Raw genomic sequence first — 22418 nt, forward strand, 5'->3', positions numbered from 1 at the left:
CTGAGATAAAGGAATGCCACTGAACATGTTTTTGGTAAAATTCAGTTACTGGTTTGTAAATACACTACCTGGATGCCAGCAAAGAAGAAATTTGGAAAATGTGAAAGAAAATCAACCAGAAAAGGCGAAGAGAAAACATTGTCTTTGCAGGACTGTGCAGCAAAAAGGAATTCAAATAATTGAAATAATGAATGAATATATCAATTCAAACAACAAAAGGAGGGAAAAATAGAAGAAATAATCTCACAACAATCTTGGCACAACCATGTAAGAGAAAGTGTTAAAAAATTAGAGATAGCCTAGTGCAGAAAATGATTATTCACTGTACACCAGGCAGAAGACAAGCAAATTTATCACAGTAGTCAGGGAATGTCCAGAGACAGGTGTGAGATTCAAGCTACTGTATCCAGGTGCTTCAAATTGTTTTCTCCAAGAGGGTCAAAGTCATTTTTTGATGCAGAATAGGTTAAAGAGGAAATAAAAATGTATCCAATAAAAAGTGAGTCAGCAACAGAAGGGGACTCTGCTTCTCACTCTTTTGATGGTAAGGTTCATAGAGAGACTTTGTCAATGAAATGTTTTCCAGTGTTGCAAAGACAAATGCTTAAGAGACAGGACAAAACACAGTAGTTGACTAGAAGAATCAGCAGTACTTTGGACTTGAACATCTTATCACATTTGTGAAATATGGTTTGCAAGAAAAAGTGGCTGAAAAACACTAGACTTTTGTTGCCTTTGTTAAACTTGTGAGTAGACTGTAAAGTATATACCCCATTTTATATCTTGAATGCTTAGAAGCACACCAAAAGAGGAAATTAAGTACAACAATTTTTGTTCTTATTAGTATTTATATTAAACATTTCATGATATTAACAGCATGCTATGTATACAGTAAAACAGTTTGTGTATTCAGGGGTATTTTAAATGTGGGGGAAGTCATTTCAGTGACTGTTGCATATGTCAAAGATATTAAAGTAAACAAGTACATTTTTAGTTGTAAAAAATATAGGTTTTACAGTGTAACAAAAGAAAAAAAGATGGACAAAAGCCAGTTTAATGTTCATATGGTGTGATCTTGGGCGGCTGGTGTGGAAGTGGGGTGTAACAGTGCTCTGATTTTATTTTATGTAGACTTAGTATATTTTCTGTTTTTATTTTACAAGCGTGAATGCCTAGATTATTACATTTGACTCAAGCTTTTTACAGGTGTTTTTGCAAACATGTAAGCTTTAAAAATAGGACATAATGATGAAATTAATGAAAATGCTAAGCTTCTTACAACTCCAACTATATTAGCTTGTTTGTTTTTCCAGTGGCAAATGCTCATTGGAGTCAAGATGTCTGCAGCTGAGGGCAGCTGTGCATTTTTTTCTGAACAAAATTTACAAAGAATCATTGATGCATACATTTTCATGGAGACAAGTTGTCTGCAAGTGCAAGCAGTTAATCTTGAGAATTCTGAGTATTTTGGCTGAGGTAAATGCAACATTTAAAGGTACAGTGGCATGCAGTTCAGTGAAATAATTAAGTTTGAAATTATGGGAAGTGAATAAGAAGTAATAACCTCCCTAGAAGCCTCATTACTTTAATGTATAGAACAGTGCACAGTTTATTAGTGAGAATGTATCAGGGACAAATCAAATTCCAGTCCCCACCTATAAGTAATATTCCTTCCTGAAGTTAATTATTTCTTCCAAAATTTCTTCAGCTCTGTAACAGCAGTTTTTGGGGGAATATAAATACATGCTAGAGTTTAACATATTTCTGGGAGAAATAATCAGCTTTTGGCAGGGAATATTAGTTATAGGTTTGGAATGTAATTTAAATTGCAGCAGTGAGCATGTACCTGGGGGGCCCAGAAAGGACAATAACAAAAAAGTGTATATTTCTAAAGAAATTTATGAAAATATTTGGAAGGAAGATGTGAATTCAGTAGTAGGAACTTGGACAGAATTTACATATTATTTCTCAGAGTAAAATAACTGGGCTAGAATATATAGAAATTATATTTCATAGGCACATGAGTATTTAATTGAAAGTTTCAACATACATCCAATGACTGTTTCTGATTATGTACTAATAAAAACTAAGATAAAAATGCAGGGAAATAAAGTAAAAATAAGACACTGGTACTTTCCCACCTATCTGTTAAAAAAGAGTGGAATTTAAGGAATGGGTAGTGGAAATTATTTGAGTTATTAGGGAAGATAGCATTATCTTCAGAAGTTATAGTCAATGACTGGGATAAAATGAAAATGAAGTTTAAAAATAGGGTTGAAATAAAAGAGAAAGAGATAGTGTTCAGAAGTAATAGAAATTACTTACAGGGCCTGACAAAAGTTAAAGTATTGCAGAATAAGGGGAATCTCACAGAACAAGAGGAAGAGAAAATGCAGAGTGCTAAAGAGAAAATAAGGAACATCTTGATAATATATGCATGAGTTTAGAAAGACTGCAGTTAAGCAACTATTTTTGATAGCAACTCTGGAGCACAAAAACTTTTATCACAAGGACTCAGTCAATAGAATGCTGAAGGAGTTGTCACCAAACATAGTAAACCTATAAGTAGAAAAATAACCAGAGATTCTGTAGAGGTTTTAGAGATATTCCAGAATTTTTATGAAAATCTGTATAAAGTGGAGAAATGTGGAAATTAAGAAAAAGTATAAATGGAAATATTTATGGAAGACTTCATTATGTCAAGGTTAGAAGTAGATTGGGGTCAACAACTAACAGTTAAGGTAGGCGGTGATAACATAAAAACAGTGATATATAATCAATCTTCAGGAAAGTCTTCAGGAGTAGATGGTATTACTGTGGAAGTCTGGAAATTAGGAGGGAAGAAAGTAATAAAGATCTGGAAGAGTTTGTTTAACAGTATTTTAAAAGGAGAAGAAGCACCAACATCTTGGAAGAAAACCGTGGTGCCTGTGTTACTTAAAGATAGCAGAAACCCTTTAGCTCTAGCTTTATATAGGCCCATTTCAATTTTAAGCCATGATTATAAAGTGTTTATGTCTATATTAGCTTAAAGAATTGCAAAGATGTTGCCAAAATTGATAGATATGGATCAGTGTTGTTTTCTGGGGAGGAGGCAAACATTTGACAATATTAATAGAACTGTGACAATCCAAATGGAAGCAGAATGTAAGAAAATGCCTCTGTTGTTGGTGGGTCTTGATACAGAGAAAGTATTTAGCAGAGTCAGCTCGAATTTTATGAGTAGGACAGTGGAAGCATTTGCATTCCCTGATACAATAATAAGGTTAATTAGAAGGATATATGAGGGGTCAAAAACAAGAATTAAAGTGGGAGGGTTCCTCTCAGGTAATGTGTCTGAACAGAGGTGTCCTTGTTTCCCGTTTTTATTTGCTTGATATTTAGAGCCATTGGTAAGGAATATAAGGAACTCAGAAATACAACAATATAACTGGTATTGTAATAAAGAAAAGTTGGCTTTATTTGCAGATGCTATTATTTTGTACCTGATAAATCTAGAAAAGGACATCTGTTGTGGAGGCTTTTCAGGATATAAAGTAATGAAGGTAAAGAAAATGCTATGGCCATAAATTATGTTCCCACTCACAAATTGGTTCAGCAATATCCATATTTATGGGGACATAATCTTCTTCTTCTTCTTTCGGCATTTCCCAGTTAGGGGTCACCACAGTGGATCACCTGTCTACTCATGACTGGTAGTAGAGTTTTACGGTGTCAAGTTGCCAGCCTGGTGCCCAACCTTCCACGGAAGGCGCACACATGAACGCACACATGGCTAGGGCCAATTTAGAGTGTCCAATCCACCTGCAGCATGTCTTTGGGATGTGGGAGGAAACCAGAGCTCCCGGAGGAAACCCACGCAACCACAGGGAGGACATGCAGACTCCGCACAGAAGGCACCCCAGCTGAGGATCAAACCAGAGAACCTCTTACTGTGAGGTAACAATGCTAACCACTGCACCACCATGGCCACCCTATTTATGGGGACATAATAAGATGAAGTATTTAAGTGTATGAATTAAAAAGGCTTCTGTAATGGCAGGTAAGGATATGTGAGAAGAAACAAAAGAAAAGACAGTGCAAACATTGAGAAACTGGAAACTGTTATTTAAGGTGATGGATAGTAAAATACAAGCAGTGAAAATGTTTTTCAACCCTTTAGTTTTGTATACTGGTGTGGCATACTTTTATCAATCCAAGGATAAGTTGTAGACAGTAATTAATAAAGAATTAAAGGAATTGATCTGGGAGAGAAAGAGGGCAAGAGTTAAGTGGGATATGTTGATCCTTCCAATAGAACAAGGTGGTTTAGGTTTATCTGATTTGAAGGGATATTTTAGAACTACACAGTCAAGGCTCATGTACATAACAGGAGCAAAAGGTTATAATTCTAAGTGGAAAGGGATGATGATGAAGCAAGGGGGAAGGTCAAGAAATAGAGTGAGAGAGTGGGATTTTGGATGCAGATCCCTAAGAATAATAACAACCATACAGAATATTGTATTCTAAGAACTAAGCCAATGGAAAAAGTAGATTTAACCAATAGGGATGACAGCAGATAGGGGTACAGACAATAGGCAAGAGGGGTTGGAATTTACTGGAGACACTTGGCAAATGAACCAATATACTGGGAGTAAATAACTTATGCAGGAAAGGTAATAGAGTGGGATGAGGCCAAAATACATTTGAATTGCAGGCTAGAGACTGTTGTTCCTACCATGACTTGATCTCTGTGCACAAAGAGAAAAGGATAGGGAATTTTAAGTGAAAGAGATTTTAGTTGAATTTAGAACAGAAGCAGCTGTCAAAAAAAGTGATAATTAATATGGCATATAAAGTATTGCATGATAATTATATGAATAAATCAGAGGAGTTTAGAAAAGATTGGGGAAAAAGACTGGAAAAGCAATTTACCAGAAAACAATGGGAAGTCATAAGTATGACTCCCATGTATGCAACCAAGTCCAAAAGATTTAAGATCTTTTCATGGAAGTGTTTGCATAGGTATTTTTATACAAATGTTGGAGGTGTGATGGAAAAGAAAGAGGTAACTGAGAACATACAGTATGTTTTGGGAGTGTAATGAGTTGGCGGATTTTAAACATTCCCTACAGAGTACTGTATCAGAAATATTTTGTGAGCAATTAGCTGTGAGTAAGGAAATTATTCTTTTGAGATGGGATGCAGGATCTGAATTTCTTAGACATAGTAAGGCCTTATTAAGTTTAATTCTGTTGTCTGCCAAAAAAGCAATTACTAGAAAATGGAAATCAAGGTCTACAAGAACTATATTTGAGGTGTTGAATATTATAAAATAGAGAAAAAGACTGGAAGAGAGATCTTTAGAAAAGGGAAGGTGCAAATTACATAGAAGTAAATGGAAATTGTGGGAACAATACAAGCATAATAATGTTCAGGAATAGGATTGAGGCTTAAGGGAGTGCAGGAATTCAGCATTTTTTGTAATGCTGGACTGATAATAGTAGCAAAGAAACTATAGGATCATAGAAAGTTACTAAGCTATTAGCCCTAAGGCCCTTAAAAGCCTAGCCAAGAATTTATCCCATGTTCTGACAAGTCAGCACCCGATGCCCCTGTCCAACAGGGACATAGGTAGAATCCCAGGGGTATATTTTCTTTTCCCCATCCAGTTATCCAGGCTACCCTTAAAAAGGGTTAATGGGGTACTCTGCTTGACATGGAGGGGGAGTCTATTCCACAGTAGGTGGAGTCTCTGGGACACAAATATGTCCTGCCAACAACTCCTATTGATGTCACAGACCAGGCTGAGGTCACGCATGCGGGTTACTCAAGTGGAGCTAGACTTGCAGATATGCAACAGTCCCATCAAGGCAGGGTCTGAGATTGGTTTGTATGCCAGACAGAGGTCATGTCAGAGGAGTCTGTAGGAGACTGAGTAGAGGGGCAGGGCTTTTAGCCTATCTGTGTAGGGTACAATTTGAGGCCCTGGATTCTCCTGCTGAGGAATCTCTGTGGTCTCTCCAGCTGCTGCATGTGCTTTGTGAGGTACATACTGAAAGGGGCATTGTACTCAATAATTGGTCTTATAAGGAAAGAATACAGGGATGTTATGATCTCCTTGTCCCTGGATGAGATACCCTTACTAATGAGGTGGGCCATGTAAATAGCTTTCCATACAACAGAGGCAATATGGTGGTCAAAAGTCAGTTTGCTATCATTCTTGGTGTACAAGTCCCTCTTAACTGATTGCATGCTTAGGACCTTGTTATTAATGTGATAATTTGTGAGGACATCACTCTTCCCAAAGGGGACAATGATGCATTTTTTTTGGCATTCAGTTTGAGGCTATGTCTCTGGCTCCAGTCATTTGTTTGGGTGAGACCCTCTTGGACGATATCCACATCACTAGGGGAAGTGATGACAGCACCCAGCTTGTAGTCATCTGCTGACTTGGTCAGCCAAAGCCCACTGGTTTTGGCCTGCACCTCAGAAAATTATATCCCAAAAAAAAGAGGCCCCAAAACCGATCCCTGGGGTACACCGCTCATTACGGGTCTACTGCTTGAGGTGGCTTCCCCTATTTTGACTAAGTGGGTTCTATCAGCGAACCAGTTTACTACCCATCTGGTAAAATACAGATTAATGCCTAGTTGAGAGAATTTTTCTATTATACCCAAGTGGGGAATAGTATCGAAGGCTTTGGCCAGGTTAGGGTAGGTGGTGTGCACCATCTTCCCTTCGTCCATGTCTTTGGTGACTGTCTCAAAGAAGTCAACCAAAGTTAACAGGCATGACTTTTCCTTAACAAAACCAAACTGTGTGATGTGTATTGTATTTAAATGGGCAAATGTTAAAATGGTTTGTTTTCTTTTCTGTTCATGTATGTTTACCTATGTCTTAAGTGATAATTTAATAAAGGTGCTTAAATGGGTCTACCTGAAAACATCAAAAGTCCACAATATTGAACACGAAATCGTTGAGATGAAAACATCGAATCCTGACTTCAAAGAATGACCGGATTGTTGGATCCATTCCCACTGTAAGTAAACTGTTGGCCAACAAGGTGGACTTTGCCCTTTTCCCAACTGTAGTGAAATCTTGGAGTTGGTATATTTAATTAGGGGGGGTGTGGGAGGCATAGCTCCCCACCTGGGTGGGTTGGAGATGGTACCGTTTCATTTTCGTTAGTTGTGGATGAGTGGTTAATTACCCTGAGAATGGATTTGATGATCCAGTCATTTGCTTAAGTGAGGATTCAATGTTTTCGTCTTTGATACTGTGGGCTTTTGATGATGTGAAGTAGACCCATATATATATATATATATATATATATATATATATATATATATATATATGTGTGTGTGTGTGTGTGTGTGTAAGGAACCAAGGTAACATGCTAGGTGAGATATCATTTTGAAGCCTGCATCAGACTGGACAAATTGGACCCAAAACACAACATCTATCTAACACGTCTACTGATGGTTAATGGTTTCTTTATATTTCAGATATAAACATTTTGATATTTTTATAATTCGGTCAGTATCTCTGTAAGGCACCATGATATAATTTTTAAAGCTGACATCAGTCCAGAAAATTAGGACCAGTACACAACATATTGCCTGATACAATTGAAGAAATCGAATGCTTTGTTTTTTGGCAACTTATGAATATTATATTTTTCATAATTGTGCCTGTATCTCTGGAAAGGAACTAAGCAAGATGATGGATGATGTTTCATTCTGAAGCTTAAATCAATGTGTATAAAGTGTCCATTGATATATAACAGGTGCAGAGATATGGCTTGTTTAGGTATCAGAATATGCAAAATTAATTTGTCATATTTCTCTAAATTTCTGTAAATAAGCATAACTCAGTGCTAATTATCAAAGTAGCTAAAAGTGCCTCCCTAGTGCAAGATCCAAACTTAATATCGCTTACAGGTGCTTAAAACCTTCTTAATGATTCCTAAATGCTCTTATGATCTAGGAATGCACTTAACAAGATTGCATTTTTCTTCATTTTAGAACGTAATTGTAGCCCTCCATGCACTACAGATAAATTCCTAGTAACGTTTTATTGTACTTGGCATACAGTGTACAGTGTAATAACACATATATCATACTGTAGTAAATAGCTGTCACACCACAGCAAACTGTCTTCTATGGAATGATGCTTTCCTGCATCTTCATCTTCATTGATGTGAAAATGATTCCAAATGTGTTCTTAGCAGCACTATTTTTTTGTGGTATAGCATACAACTCACTGTATAGTCAGTCTGTCATTGAGTCACATGTCTGTAGTTTTCTCCCTAAAAGTGATTAATCCACTTGTAGACAATTTTATTAGTTTTACATCTGTTTATTACACTGTATGCCAAACACCTTACTAAGACTCTTATCCTGTTCCATCTTACTTTTGTTACCTTTCACCTGAATATAGCTGTGTTTATTTATTCATTTATTGTCTGACTGAGTTATTGATTGTGCTACATCCTGGTTACTTTGTAATAAAATCTGCTGCAGGCTATAGAACAGATGCCAACCTACTAAAACTGTTCTCTCCTCTAATGCACCATCGAAAGGTGGGACTGGATAAAGTGGGAACAGTAAGTAAATGGGCAGTTGCTCAGGATAGAGATAACAAAAAAAATATTAAACTTAATAAATGTAGGTCCACTGAAGTAATTAAAGTAAAAACTACATATTTTAGAATAAGATAGCCCATGAGGGCATAATTGTAACAGAAAGAAATGGTAAAACCCCTTTGCACTTCATCTTTAAACACTATCTTAGTAAATCCCATTTTTTTTAAATGAAGTGAGTATTTAGGTATGACTTGTACAGAATCAACACAATCCAAATAATCATTGAGATCACACCAGAATTTCTAATTTTCTTTTTTACTCTATAAATCATTTTCCAGGTATTTCAAAGATATAGTATAGTTAGTTCAAAAATAGTACTACTTATGCCATTTTCAAATAGCTCAGTGTCTTTAAAGGAAGATTTGCAACTGCATTTCCAATATCTCAGTATTCTGATCATAATGTTCAATTAAGTATTCCATAAACATAGTTGATGCTACACCTTGAATTGTGCACCAATTTTCAACAAAGATGTTACTTTCAAAACCTGCCCCAGATTGTAGGCGTACCTGAAATTCATGAGGTGTCATATTCTATTTCTGGTAGACCTTAAAGTATTTGGAATGCCAAACAAATACACAAAGCTTCCTCAATTCATTTTTTAATGCAATAAGTGTTTCTTCAATAGTAGTTACTATTCTTGTCTTTTTAAAATGAACATACGCTAGCTGAATCACTTCCTGGGTCATAGCACAAGGCTGAAAGCCTCAGTGATCATTCTGGTCATAGACTAAATCTCTGAAAAAAGTACTTACCTGCTTCAAAGAATACATCTGCAACTATGATGGAAATCACAAACAAAAATAATATCAAAATGATCCAGCAATCTTTCCAGCTGTGCACAGAGAATAAAAAAAGTCAACCAGGAATAAAATATTATTTTCTGATATAATGCATTTATATATATATATATATATATATATATATATATATATATATATATATATATATATATATGCTGACTGTATGGAATGATGGGAAATTTTAGTTTATAAGCGAAGAAGCTTAATACCAAAGCTGGTCTTATATACAAAGTATGTGTTAAATTGGTATAATAAATTTATCTTTACCAGCGAAGTTATATCTTATTTTCTTCTGGTTGGTTTCCTACAGAATAACAAATATAAAAGCTCAATAAAATTAGAAATATAGCATTGCTGTGATGCCAAGCCAAGAAAGATTATATATTTCTCTATAGAAGTTAGCTTTTCATTCTTTTTTAAAAGTTAATGTATAAAAAAAATTGCAAGTGTTTTTTTGTCAATAAAATTCAACGTACAGCTGTTTATTTGCCTTCATAGATTCATAGGCATTTACTAGGCTATTGATCACAAGGGCCTTTCTAAGCCTAGCCATGCATCCTAAATCTCTGAAAAGTTCTGATACCCTTGATAAGTGTAAGCCGGTGTTTGGAGATGAAACATTTACAAGCAGGGGCCTGGGAGATGAACTATTTACAGGTTGCCTGTGTCCATTACAGAAATAGGTGTCAAACCAGGCATGAATTTCCTGTTCCCCCATCCAATTGTCCAAGTTGCACTTGAATTGGGTTAGAGTGGAACTCCACTTCACATGGATGGGGAGCCTGTTCTATAGATGGGGTGGTCTCTGTGATACATACCTATCTCTCCAGCAGGTCCTATTTATATCACATGCAAGGTTTAAGTCTTTAGAACTGGTAATTCTGGTGCTGTTTATTTTGTGAATATGCAGGAGATCCATCAGAGTGGAGTCTGACGATGCCCTGTATGCCAGGCATAGATCTCCCCTCAAAAGCCTGTAGGAGACAGAATACAGGGTTAAGGCCTTGTGGCGGTCTGCATAGAGCATTTTATTTATGCCCTGTATTCTTTTAATGAAGAACCTCTGTGGAGGTTCCAGTTGTTGGATATGCCTGGTTAGGTACATACTAAAGGGGACATTGTACTCAATGACAGGTCTGATCAATGCCGATTACAGTGGAGCAATGACTTCCTTGGACTTAGATGCCATACCTTTGTTTATAACCTGCACAACATAGAATGATTTCCTCAGTACGTAGACACATGATGGTCAAAGGACAAATTACTATCTATTTGTGTCCCTAAGTCACTGACTACTGGACCAACTCTGAGAGGTGTGTTGTTAATATGATAATTACTAGGGGTGGATGACTTCCCAAAATATATTGTTATGCATTTTTTGGCATTTAGTTTTATTCAATAGCTCTGACACCAGTTGTTTGTCTGTGTCCGCCCCTCCTGGAGAACATTTGTGTCAGTGTGGGATAAAATGACAACTCCTCCCTAGACTATATGAAAAGAGACATCATGAAGCTCTTGGAATATGTGTCTCAGGCTGGTATGAGCCTAGCACTGAGCAGCATTTTACCTTTTCCAAAGATGATGCCACAATATGAACAAAAGATGATTGACACTTGTCAGCATGGAAGGAAATGGTCAACAGACCACGCTGCTTTGCCAGGAATGGTCTGCACCTCTCCCCTCTAGGCTTTTGAATATTAGCTAAAACATTGTCTTCCCCCATAGTGCTTTTTTTTAGGCAATGCCATACTGAAAGTACTTCCGACATAGCAAATTAAAACCAAGAAAATATAAAGTATTACTACTCAGTGCTAGAAGTTTAAATAAAAAAACACTACTTCCTAGAATTCTCTTCACTCTAGAGAATGCTGATGTCTGTGTGGTCACTAAGACATGGTTTAAATCCACAGAGAGCACATCAACAGTGCAAGGTTATAATGCCTTCTACACATTTAAACCAGCTACTTCACAGGCAGGGACTAAAGGTGGAGGTGTCTCTACTTACATGAAAAATAAATATACTTCAAGGCTGGTCAAACAAGACAATGCACTTCAACTGCTCCATGTTCAAATCACCACAGGCAAAATCCAATACCACTTCCTTGCAAGCTATATGTTCCCCTCTATCACCCAGGAAACCCATACCAATTATTTATACTTATTACAAACACTAACCATCCAATCCAGTACCATACTCATTAGTGACTTTAATTACATCACTATTAACTGAGAATCCTCTAAGACACTAAATGTACAGGCACAGAGATTTCTGGATTTTGTAAACATAAACTCCATGGACCAGATATTACACCAACCAGGGCAGCAGCCGTACTGTATCTGGTCCTAACTAATATGGGAGAGTGCTGCACACCCCCTACCGTAATGTCTTCCCTGGTAAGGTAAGACCACAAAATGCTCTCCTTGGAAGTAAAAATCAAACCTGGACTCCCAGCTAAACATGGAATATTCAAGAACCACTCTAAGGCTAACTTCCTGCTATTAAGTGATAACCTGGCAAACTTCAAGCCCCCATAAACCATAAGAACACTGTTGCCTATGCAGAACTGTTCACAGAAACTCTGTACAAGCATGTTAATAACTGCATAGAGGCAGCTGTACCCACCAGGAAGAAGTACAGAACTAACTCAAAAAACAAGCCACCCTGTTGGAATCACAAAATCAATTGGCTTTATAATAGAAGGAAGAAAATCATGGCAAAATTAAGGAGGTGCAGCACCCAGCAGGATAAAAGCACTCTCATCAAACTAAACAAACAACTAAGAGGACAAATAAAGTCCACCAAAGCCAAATTTGAGGTAAGTTTGGCCTCTCAGGCCACGGACCACCACAAAGCATTCTTTAGCTATGTCCACAACCTCAAAGGCAATACACAATTGTGTGCAGAGCTCAATGTAAATGGAGCCACCTATAATGAGCCAGAAGATGTAGCAAACCTCCTGGCTGATAAATTCAGCTTCAACTTTACCCTTCTCTCCTCCTCAACCTTCTCTCAGGAAATACCATCAAATATACCTCCCCCTACTATCACTAGGGAACAGGTCCTTAATGCTCTCTCTAAGACCAAGAACACTGCATCGATAAGCCCAGACAATATCCCAGGATACCTTCTAAACAGCATGAAACATGACCTATCAGGGCCTTTGCAATTACTATTTAACTGTAGCATCCAAACAGGCTTTGTGTCTCATGAATAGAGAGTAGCAACAGTCATCCCTCTGCACAAAGGTGTGCCATCTACAGACCCTGGAAACTACAGACCCATAAGTCTTACTAAGCTTATGTGCAAAGCCATGTACAGAATTATCATGGAAATGATCAATAGAGATATAATAAACCTCCAGATACTGGACCTAACCCATTTTGGTTTCAGCAAGGGAAAATCATGCCTACTCAACCTGGTTGACTTTGAGAAGATAACCAAAGCAATGTATGAGGGAAAAATGATTCATACTGCCTACCTTGACCTGGCTAAGGCATTTGACACAATACCTCAGTCGGAAATTGTTGACAAACTCAAGGGGTTAGGTACAAACTCATATGTCACCTGGTGGATAGCCAACTGCCTCACAGACAGGACCCAGGAAGTTAGAATTGGGGAGTCCACCTCTACAAAGAGGCCAGTCACAAGTGGAGTCCCTCAGGGATTAGTCTTTGGACCACACTTTTTGGCATTTACTTCTCTGAAGTCAAGGCCAATGTCAGTGGTCTCTGGCTGACTAAATTTGCAGATGATTGCAAATTACGAGCTGTCATTGAATCCCACACTGATACAAATGCTAGAAACACAGTGAAAGAATATTTTACATATAGTTGCCCTGATGCAACTTTCTTAAATTTTCTTGAAAATGTGTCAAACTATTTTGTAGATACTGTCCTTTAGATGCAAGAACCAAAGTAGCCTAGAGAAGTGATAGAGGGACTATCATCATAAAAGTGGTCATTAGTAAAGGGGTTAAACCCCCACAGTATTAGCCACAGAACCTGCTGGTATAAATCATATCTGTATAGAATACATGCACATACAATGGTCATACAGTATGAGCCACTTCTGCACTTTTCTGATCTTTAGCTTGTAAAATTGTATCTTTATCCTTGTGAAGCAATATGATAGCAGAATAAGACCCATAAGAGATAAGGTCATGGATGGCCCTTAATACCTGAAAGGAGCGCCTAGTGTTATGTATGTTAATACATCACTGAAGCTCCTTGACCTCTTTCCACTCTTTGTTTCTGATATTTTAGATCTTTCATGAGTTTCTCCTTTGAGTTGCTGGTAAGATTCCCTTTGCTAACATGCTAGCGTGAAGTTAATGGTTTCAATAGCCTATATTTTCTATGGACATAAAATCCTCATACTAGTACTTCATGCATGGTATCTTGTCAGCACAGAATATAAGCTTGTCATTATACACATTCTATATCGCTATAATGATGTTTTCTTTACAATCTGGAAGCACAACAGCTGTGTTATACTTCCTTACTAGCACCTTTCCTTTTTCAGCAATACAAATCAAAGTGGCCAGCTGGTGAGCTGACAAGTTTAATACAAGTTTGGCAATACATTACCTACAAAATCAGTGCTCTTCCAATAAAGTACATATTACCATTCTAGACTTAACTATTTTCAAGTACAAATGAAGCCCAGTACTTTTAACAAGTATGGTGAATTGCTCTAAAATTGCTTTAAGGACCTTAGTAATCCTTTTATTAAAAAAATAGTCTTGTATACAAACCACGTAACCATTCCACTAATATATATGACAACACTTGTCTTTGCAGCTTCACATAGCATCACACTATCTCCTAATTGAAGGCAAATTAATTCAGTGTGAAAGGAAGGAAGGCACTTAATTTATCATAAAGCTTGGGTGGATACTTTCACATGATGGATGGACCGGTTGACAGGCTTGTGCTAACACAGTAGTTATTAGCACTGTTTCATTTGCTCACTAATGTTCAAATAGTAAAGATCAAGATTGGAGTATTCCAGACATTTTCTCTGAGGTAACAGTGATCTCTGACTTGTTTTTTCAGTGATTTTATAACCATGACTGTTGTTCACAGCCAAGTGTTTTGTGATTGCAACTATGACAATTGAACAGAAAACACTTGTAGTTTCATTAGGAAGCTGATGGGCCTGCTTATTAAAATTCCACCAAGAAAAAAAATACAAAGTTATATAAACAAACTTTCTATTGTGTATACCATAAAATTAAAGGTTGTGTACCAGACTAGTGCAGTTTCCAGCACAAAAGTGTCCAGTCCTGAGGTATGTTCTAGGGCTGTTTCTAGCAAAGTGCAAAATCCTCAACAGAAATAAAGCAGTATTAAACTGTGTTGTTAATGGCTCCTACCTGATGCCCCCCCCCCCCGCAAAATAAATGCAGTCCACAACATCTAGAAAATAATGAATTAAATTGCCTAAAAACACTTAAAAGGTAGAATAAGACAAAAATTATACACTGGGTTTCAAGAAGGTGGCAGTGTAAGAGCTACAAATAGAGTTTTGGGCAGTGAACAGTTTAAATTAATAAAACCCTGCAAACTACGGTAAAGCGTTAACAGAATTTGGTATCTTAACTGCCTATAATGTCAAGGTCAACAAGAAAAAGTGAAGTAAAAGGGAGAACAACTGTGAAAACGCAGAACAAGACTGAAAGTAACAGGTATGGTAATTTAAAAACTCAGAAGGAGACTGAAAGCAGTGTGGTGAAGAAGATCCAGGAAAGGCAAACAGTAATGGCAGCGGATGGAATAAAAACTGTTCAGTCACTCCAGAAAACCTGATTGACCAAATGTGCTTGGATGGATAGAATTCCCACACCTTCTTCACCAGTCCCAACTCATAGAGGCCTTCAAAATCCTTAAACAACCTGAGAATACCCCAGCACTAAAAAACTTAATGACTCCCTACTCCAATCTAAGCTGCCTTCACTCAGCAAACAGACTCCTTGTCCAAACAACTAAATCTCTCAACCTAGGTGGTGACGCGCTATTTGCCAACACCACTGGTAAAATATGGAACTCTCTCCCAAATAACATCATGCTTGCAACTTCTCTAAGTCAATTCAAAAATAGTCTAAAACTCCACTTCAAGTCACACTGGCTATGTCCTTGCTCAAACCCAGACTAGCTCTGTGCCATTAACTAAAACATAAACAACTAGCTAAGATGATAAGTACTTTGTATACTGTGATAAAGAAATATGTATCCTGTCTAACTCTATGTCATTATACTGCCTACCGTCCTTGCTAATATGTTATTAATGTTACATTTGTAGTAATCTCAGAAATAGTAATGGCAGTCTTGTACTTGTATGTAAATAGCCTATGTTTTTGTTAAGTTCTTTCAGCTCATTTACTGTACCTAATTATCAATGTAACTCTGTTGGAGCTTTTCTCCCCGGGCCTCCGCTGAAAAAGGACATGTATCCAGTCAGACCATCCCGGTTAACAAATGTAAAATAAAAAATAAATAAATAAATACTCTGAACTTTAAAAGATACGTTTAGAATATATGGTCAGAAAGCTGCAGGAACCAGAAGATGTTTTAAGTAGGCATTCAGAGGAAATGAAAGAAAAACTGCTGAAAAACAAAATATGAATAATAAATTGGATGAACATGATAGGTCATGCAAAGACAACTTGAGTTTCACAGCAGTTCAGAACAAACTGAAGAGAAGGACTGAGAAGACTTTATGAGAAAATGCCTTAGCACATAGATTATATTTTCTATTGATATTAAAATAGAAAGTAAATATTTCCAACTTGATTGCGAAAGCAGCCAAGATCTATATTGACTAAATTATAGACATCAACTAAAGGAAGAAATTCAAAGTCTATGTTGTGGGTTCTATGTGAAGGGGGAGTTGGGCACACAACAATGGCTTTTCATTGCAAACATGAGCTAACAGAAATGCTTTTCTTCTTTTCATATGACTGCAAAGAAATCAATCTTCATTTCAAGTTTTATGTATCCAGCATTATTTCATGTCTTCTATCCACATGGATTAAACACTTAACACAGACTCTTGACAAGCACAAAATGAACCGTTGAAGAGAAAACAGATGGATGCAGTAGAATGTGGAGAGGATGCAAGCAATTGATCATCAGGAGCTGAATGGCAAACTATGGACTCTTCAATAGTAAGATTTCCAGATAAGGCATTTCCTGTTTTCCAAAATGAAATGATGGATAAAACAAAGGAGATAGATCAGAAAAGTGTAAGACTCCATAAAAATAAAGCAATGGGAACATTAAATAAGGATAGTACTTAAAAAGATAAATGTTCATTCGAAAAGGATGTGATACAATCAAAATGTGAGTTGTATTCTGATTGACATCTTAAAACCTTCAAAATCAGTATGTACTAGACAAGAAAATTATTTGATTACTATAATGAAATGGTATCAGCATTACATGTCAGAAATTTACTTAAAAATGTATGTTTATGTTTAACTGAATGGGGGACATACTGCATGCTGTCTGATGAAGGTCCCTGTTCTCAAATGTAAATGTGTTTACGTTGCTTTAAGGGGTACGATGACAGTGTGGAAGGAAGGGTAAGAGAAGTAAAGGACTGATGAATAGAAAAGTAAGCTAATATATTATGCGATGGAAGTTACATAATAGTATTTTATAAAGTTACTTCTGGTAATGTGTACACTATGTTCAGAAATGCATGCAAAAATAGTGAGAATTATGATGACTGAAAGTAGGCTAGATAGTAAGACACACAAAAATAATGCAGCCGAAAAACTAATGAATGGAAACTAATTAAATGCATGTGCTTCTCTGATACAAATAATATGCAAAACATGCACACTCGAAATGTTTTAAAATTATTGACAGCTGTAGCTACTAGTGAGAAGATAACACTTCAGGATTCAGAATCAAGGTTTCTCAGTGTGTGTGTGTGTGTGTGTGTGTGTGTGTGTGTGTGTGTGTGTGTGTGTGTGTGTGTGTGTGTGTGTGTAAGTGGGTGTATCACTGGTACCTTTAGAATGCAGTCTGCCTTTCTTGGCAAGTTCTGATGGAGTGCAAGATGGTGGAGTTACTGTATCTTGAAAGCAAAGCTTGGCCTTTTACAAGCAGCTGCAGCATTTAAATATTTACTAAATAACTTAGGATAAATAAGGATAGAAAGACAGCTTCAGAAATAAAATAGGGTACTTGCGTATTATTGCAACCAGATTTCCGCACCAACATTATTCTGTCTGTGTGCGCGGAAACGGGTTGCTAAACCTAAAAAGAGGTCTGTCGAGAATTCAGCATTAGTCTGTCTCAGTGGGTATGAGCCCAGAAGGGGAGTATGTGTGGATGACGGGCCTCATTGCTCCTGTAACTCCACATTGCCAAAATGCTTTACAATACCTGCATTTCTCACTACAATGTCAGGAAAGGGAAAGCGACTCACGAAAACACCCTGTAACCTTCTACAATGTACATTTGTCAAGCCCAAGGATTGCTGCCTTTCCTACTTTATGTATCAAGATTTTCATTTAAGGTGCTATTAGAAACTGTCCCCATTTGGGAAGCAAGCAATGCCCACACCTTACACAAAATGAAAGATACAAAGTCAGTTCCTGAAAAACACCTCCTGTTACTAACACTTCAGAAAAAACTTACTCCCTGATGGTGCGATTCTTCGTCTCATTTGTGGCATGTAGCATGGTTTTTCAGTGTGACCTGCTCATTTGTTTACAGTTGTTTTTGGTTAACGTTTTATTTTTAAGAATCTTTTTTGTGTCTGTGTTTGCTTTCTCTGAAGGAAGCCTTCCACTCAGTGCAAGGAATCCGTTCATCAGAATGGTAGCAGGCATGATAACATAATTGTTCATGTGTAATGCATGCAAACACTGGAAGAGGGTTTTCAGAAATGTTTCTTTTCCCAAAGGTAATGCAAACTTAATCCACAGCAGTAAACACTGTGAATACCACATTGCAGTGTTTCATGGCCTCCTTTCTACAGAAGTATGCGAAATTCCCAACAGCGAAAATCTAGTTGCGATAATTCTGCCAAAGAGACTAAACAGATCAGTGATTTATGATAACTGTTCGCCAGATCATCAGAATTTGAATGATAACATTGGAAGAACCATTATAATGCTCTATGTACAGAGCATCATCTCTATGGTTGTACAACAATATGTATAGCTAATATGCTCTTTATTTTTTGGGTTGGGAGGGAATTAAGTGTTTTAATGAGAGATCAGGTTAAGCTAAGAAAATATTACAGAACAAATATAAAGTGACACAAAAACTGTTAAAAACAAACTATGAAGGACCAGTTTGTAACAAAAAGACAAAATAAGTTCAGAAGAATAAAATACATGCTTTATTATGGCACAATCTGTTGTAATGCTTTGAAATATAAAAATGGTTGTTAAAAAAAAAGGGGGGGGGATTGTACAGACCTGGGTCTACTTCTCTTGTTTGAAAACACACTTCTTCGAACAAGAGAAATCCAAGACCCACTTTAGAGAAAGTGCACTTAACAGAAAGTGCATTTTCACGAAAATCAGTTTACCAAAGCATGGTACAGTGGGGCTAAGGAACTATACCTTTTCCCCACTGTAGTGCAATCTCAGTGTTTGTATATGTAAGTAGCAGAGGTCTGGTCCAGCAAAGTGAAACACATTTTTGCAGTGGTGCAACCCCTTCTGCACCCCCACACCCCCGCTACTTATATATATATAAAACAGTCTACCTCAGTCACAACCTAACCTATACCACACCACCCCCTCTTTCAGCCTATCACCAGTGCCCACCTCAACTATCAAAAAACTCCTCCTAAAACTAAAGCCAACCACACTAGCAGCTGATAACATACCTGCTGCATACCTAAAAATGGCTAGTGACTCCTTATCATATCCTGTCTCCATCCTTATCAACCGCTCCATACTAGAATCCTGCATACCCAAACTCTGGAAAGTATCTTGCATCATTCCTCTCCATAAAGGAGGTAATTCTTATGAATTCTCCAACTACCGACCTATTGCCATCCTTTGCCCCTTATCCAAACTTCTTGAGAAATGCATCCACTTGCAAGTGATGACATTTCTTAACAGACACAATCTACTATCTACCACACAACACGGTTTCCGTCCACATCACAGCACTACCACAGCCCTTCTATCTTTCACTAATTATATAAACCTTCACAGGAATGATAACAAATATGGATCAGCCATTTTCCTAGACCTCTCTAAAGCATTTGATATGGTCTCCTACTCCATTCTACTAGACTCACTAACATCATTATCCTTCACCTCATCTACTATAGCCTGGTTCAGAAGCTACTTGTCTGACAGGCAACAATCAGTCCAGTGGAAAGGAACTCTGTCTACACAACTTCCAACCACCATAGGTGTCCCACAGGGCTCTATACTGGGCCCACTGTTGTTCTCTATTTTCACAAATAACCTCAAATGCTCTACACAACATGCCACACTCATACAATATGAAGATGATTCAACTCTGATCTGCTCCGCCTCATCTCCCACCACCCTACATACACTCACTCAAGATACCTTCATCTCAGTAGAAAAATGGATATCTGGGATCCAACTAATTCTAAATCCCAAAAAGACAAAACTGCTACTATTTACCCCTAATAGATAAAAAAAAACTCTCCTTTACCATAACATCTAAGGACGGCACCACCATCTCCCCTTCTAACCACACCAAACTTCTGGGCATTGAAATAGACAATAATCTCCACTTTGATGTTCACATCTCATATACCATAAAACTAGTACACAAAAAACTAGGCTCCGTATACAGGCATAAGTCCTTTCTCTCACAAAAAGCAAGAGTCACTCTTGCTCAAAGCCACCTCCTCTCAACTCTATTATACACAGCACCAATCTTTACCCAAATCAGACAATGTGACCGAGACAAACTAGAATCATGCTACAATAAAATAGTCAAGTTTGCTACTAACTCAACCTATAGAACCCATCACTGTGCTGCACTAAAATAACTAAAATGGCTTGAGTTACCACAGCTACTTAACTATCATCAGCTGGGCACAGCCTACAATATTCTCAAAATTCCTAAAAAAACCCCTCATTATCCAACCTACTTTCTATCTATACTACAAACCGATACCTAAGATCCAGTGAAAAATCTCTCCTCTCCATCACCAAGGCTAACAATAATGCAGGGAAAGCACTCTACTCCCACACCATTGCCAGAAATTGGAACTCTCTTCCCCTATCTGTGTCCACTGCCCCCTCCACAACCATATTCAAAAACTCCCTCAAATCGCACCTTCTTAGTACATGGTTATGCCCTTGTATCACATAACCCTACCCATACTACTATTAACTCCCCAAATTCCTCTCTGATCACATGCTGGAGCTCTGATCCCCTGTAAGCTTGGTCATCTGAAAGGGTACTTTTAACTGTAGAATCTTACCTGATATATTTTCTTTTCTTACCAAAGTATGACTGACATTGTCTTTTTACCCATGTTCTATATCTTTTACCTGGAGTGTTTTTATTAATTCTTGTTATATTACTATGCTCAGCATACATGATGTAACCTGTTTTGTGTATTATGCTGGATGTACTGTATTTGTATAACTTGATGTTGGAGCTTTTCTCCCCGGGCCTCCGCTGAAAATGGACCTGGTCCAGTCGGAATTTCCCGGTTAACAAATGTAAAATAAATATATATATATATATATATATATATATATATATATATATATATATATATACTAACTGTGAGATCGCACTACAGTGGGGAAAAGGTGTATTTCCTTAGCCCCATTGTACTATGCTTTGGTAAACTGATTTTCATGAAAGTGCACTTTTGCTAAAGTGAGTCTCGGATTTCTCTTGTTGAAGAAGTATGTTTTCAAACAAGAGAAGTAGACCCATTTATCTATAGTAACAATAGCAATGCACAAGCAATAATGTTATAGGATACATGCCTGAATCATAAATAACATGACATTTTGTAAATAAAAATGGGAAGATTTTTTTCTGGAATAAGAGGAGAGTGGAAAAAGGCTCTTACTATTAATTAAAAGGGTCTAGGAATAAGATTGAGGAATAAATAAAGGGCAATCAGGGAAGATTTATAGTGGTGAGTGGTTGTTGGAAGAGTGTAAAATTTACACTGGTTGCAGTGTATATTCTAAGAAAGGTTCTCAGACATGATATAAATAGTATTACAGAAAAACTTGCAGTCTTTTATCAGGGATGTAATGGGAGACTGGAACATTATTGGAAGTAAGGAAGATGTAGGGAGATGATTTTCCTGATATGATACAGAATCAGAATTGCCTAAAAGCCTTGCTGTGTCTAATAATGGTGGCTGCCAAAAAAGCAATTACTAGAAATTGGAAATCAAAATCTAAACCAACTGTACTGGAAGTAGTGAATATATTAAGAGATAAAACAAGTGGAATTGAGATCTTTAGAAAGAGTAGGAGCAAACTGCATAGGAAAACATGGGAAATAGTGGGAACAATATATACAACGGAAGCATGCGGTCTAAAAGGTGGCAGGACTTAAATGAGCTATGTAATGTTTGAGTGAGAAAGATTGGGCAGATTATAAGTGATGTATAAAGTTTGCAAATGGGAGTGTGTCAGTATGGCTTGTGATGCAAAATGCTTGCAACTAGGATTCTGCTGGTGTGGTTTGTTTTCATTTATATAAATGTATGACTGCCTATGTAGTAAGTGATGGTTTAATAAAGATGTTTCTTGTTTAAAAAAGGCAGGAATTGAATAATTTATGTAATATTGCTTAGGTAATATGATATATAGCAATATATGTGAAGTATAATGTTCGTTAATTTAATATAGTTTGATTACTTTTATATGAATGTAAATTTGCATGTGTCACAAGTGATAATTCAATAAAGGTGTTTGAAAAAAAGGAAGTACCAGATGAAGATAGATACATTTAGAGAAATATATCCAGGTATATGGGTTAATTGATATTTTGAA

General features: G+C 37.0%; 1 protein-coding gene across 1 annotated transcript in view; it reads right to left on the reverse strand.

Annotated features, from left to right (window-relative positions):
* Positions 1-22418, reverse strand: part of TBC1D13 (TBC1 domain family member 13) — a 1245864-nt gene that overhangs the window by 336367 nt on the left and 887079 nt on the right. The window lies entirely within an intron of this gene.

This window comes from Protopterus annectens, chromosome 16.part0 (genome assembly GCF_019279795.1).
Source record: "Protopterus annectens isolate FY-2018-M chromosome 16.part0, PAN1.0, whole genome shotgun sequence".
In the NCBI taxonomy this organism is placed as follows: domain Eukaryota; kingdom Metazoa; phylum Chordata; order Ceratodontiformes; family Protopteridae; genus Protopterus; species Protopterus annectens.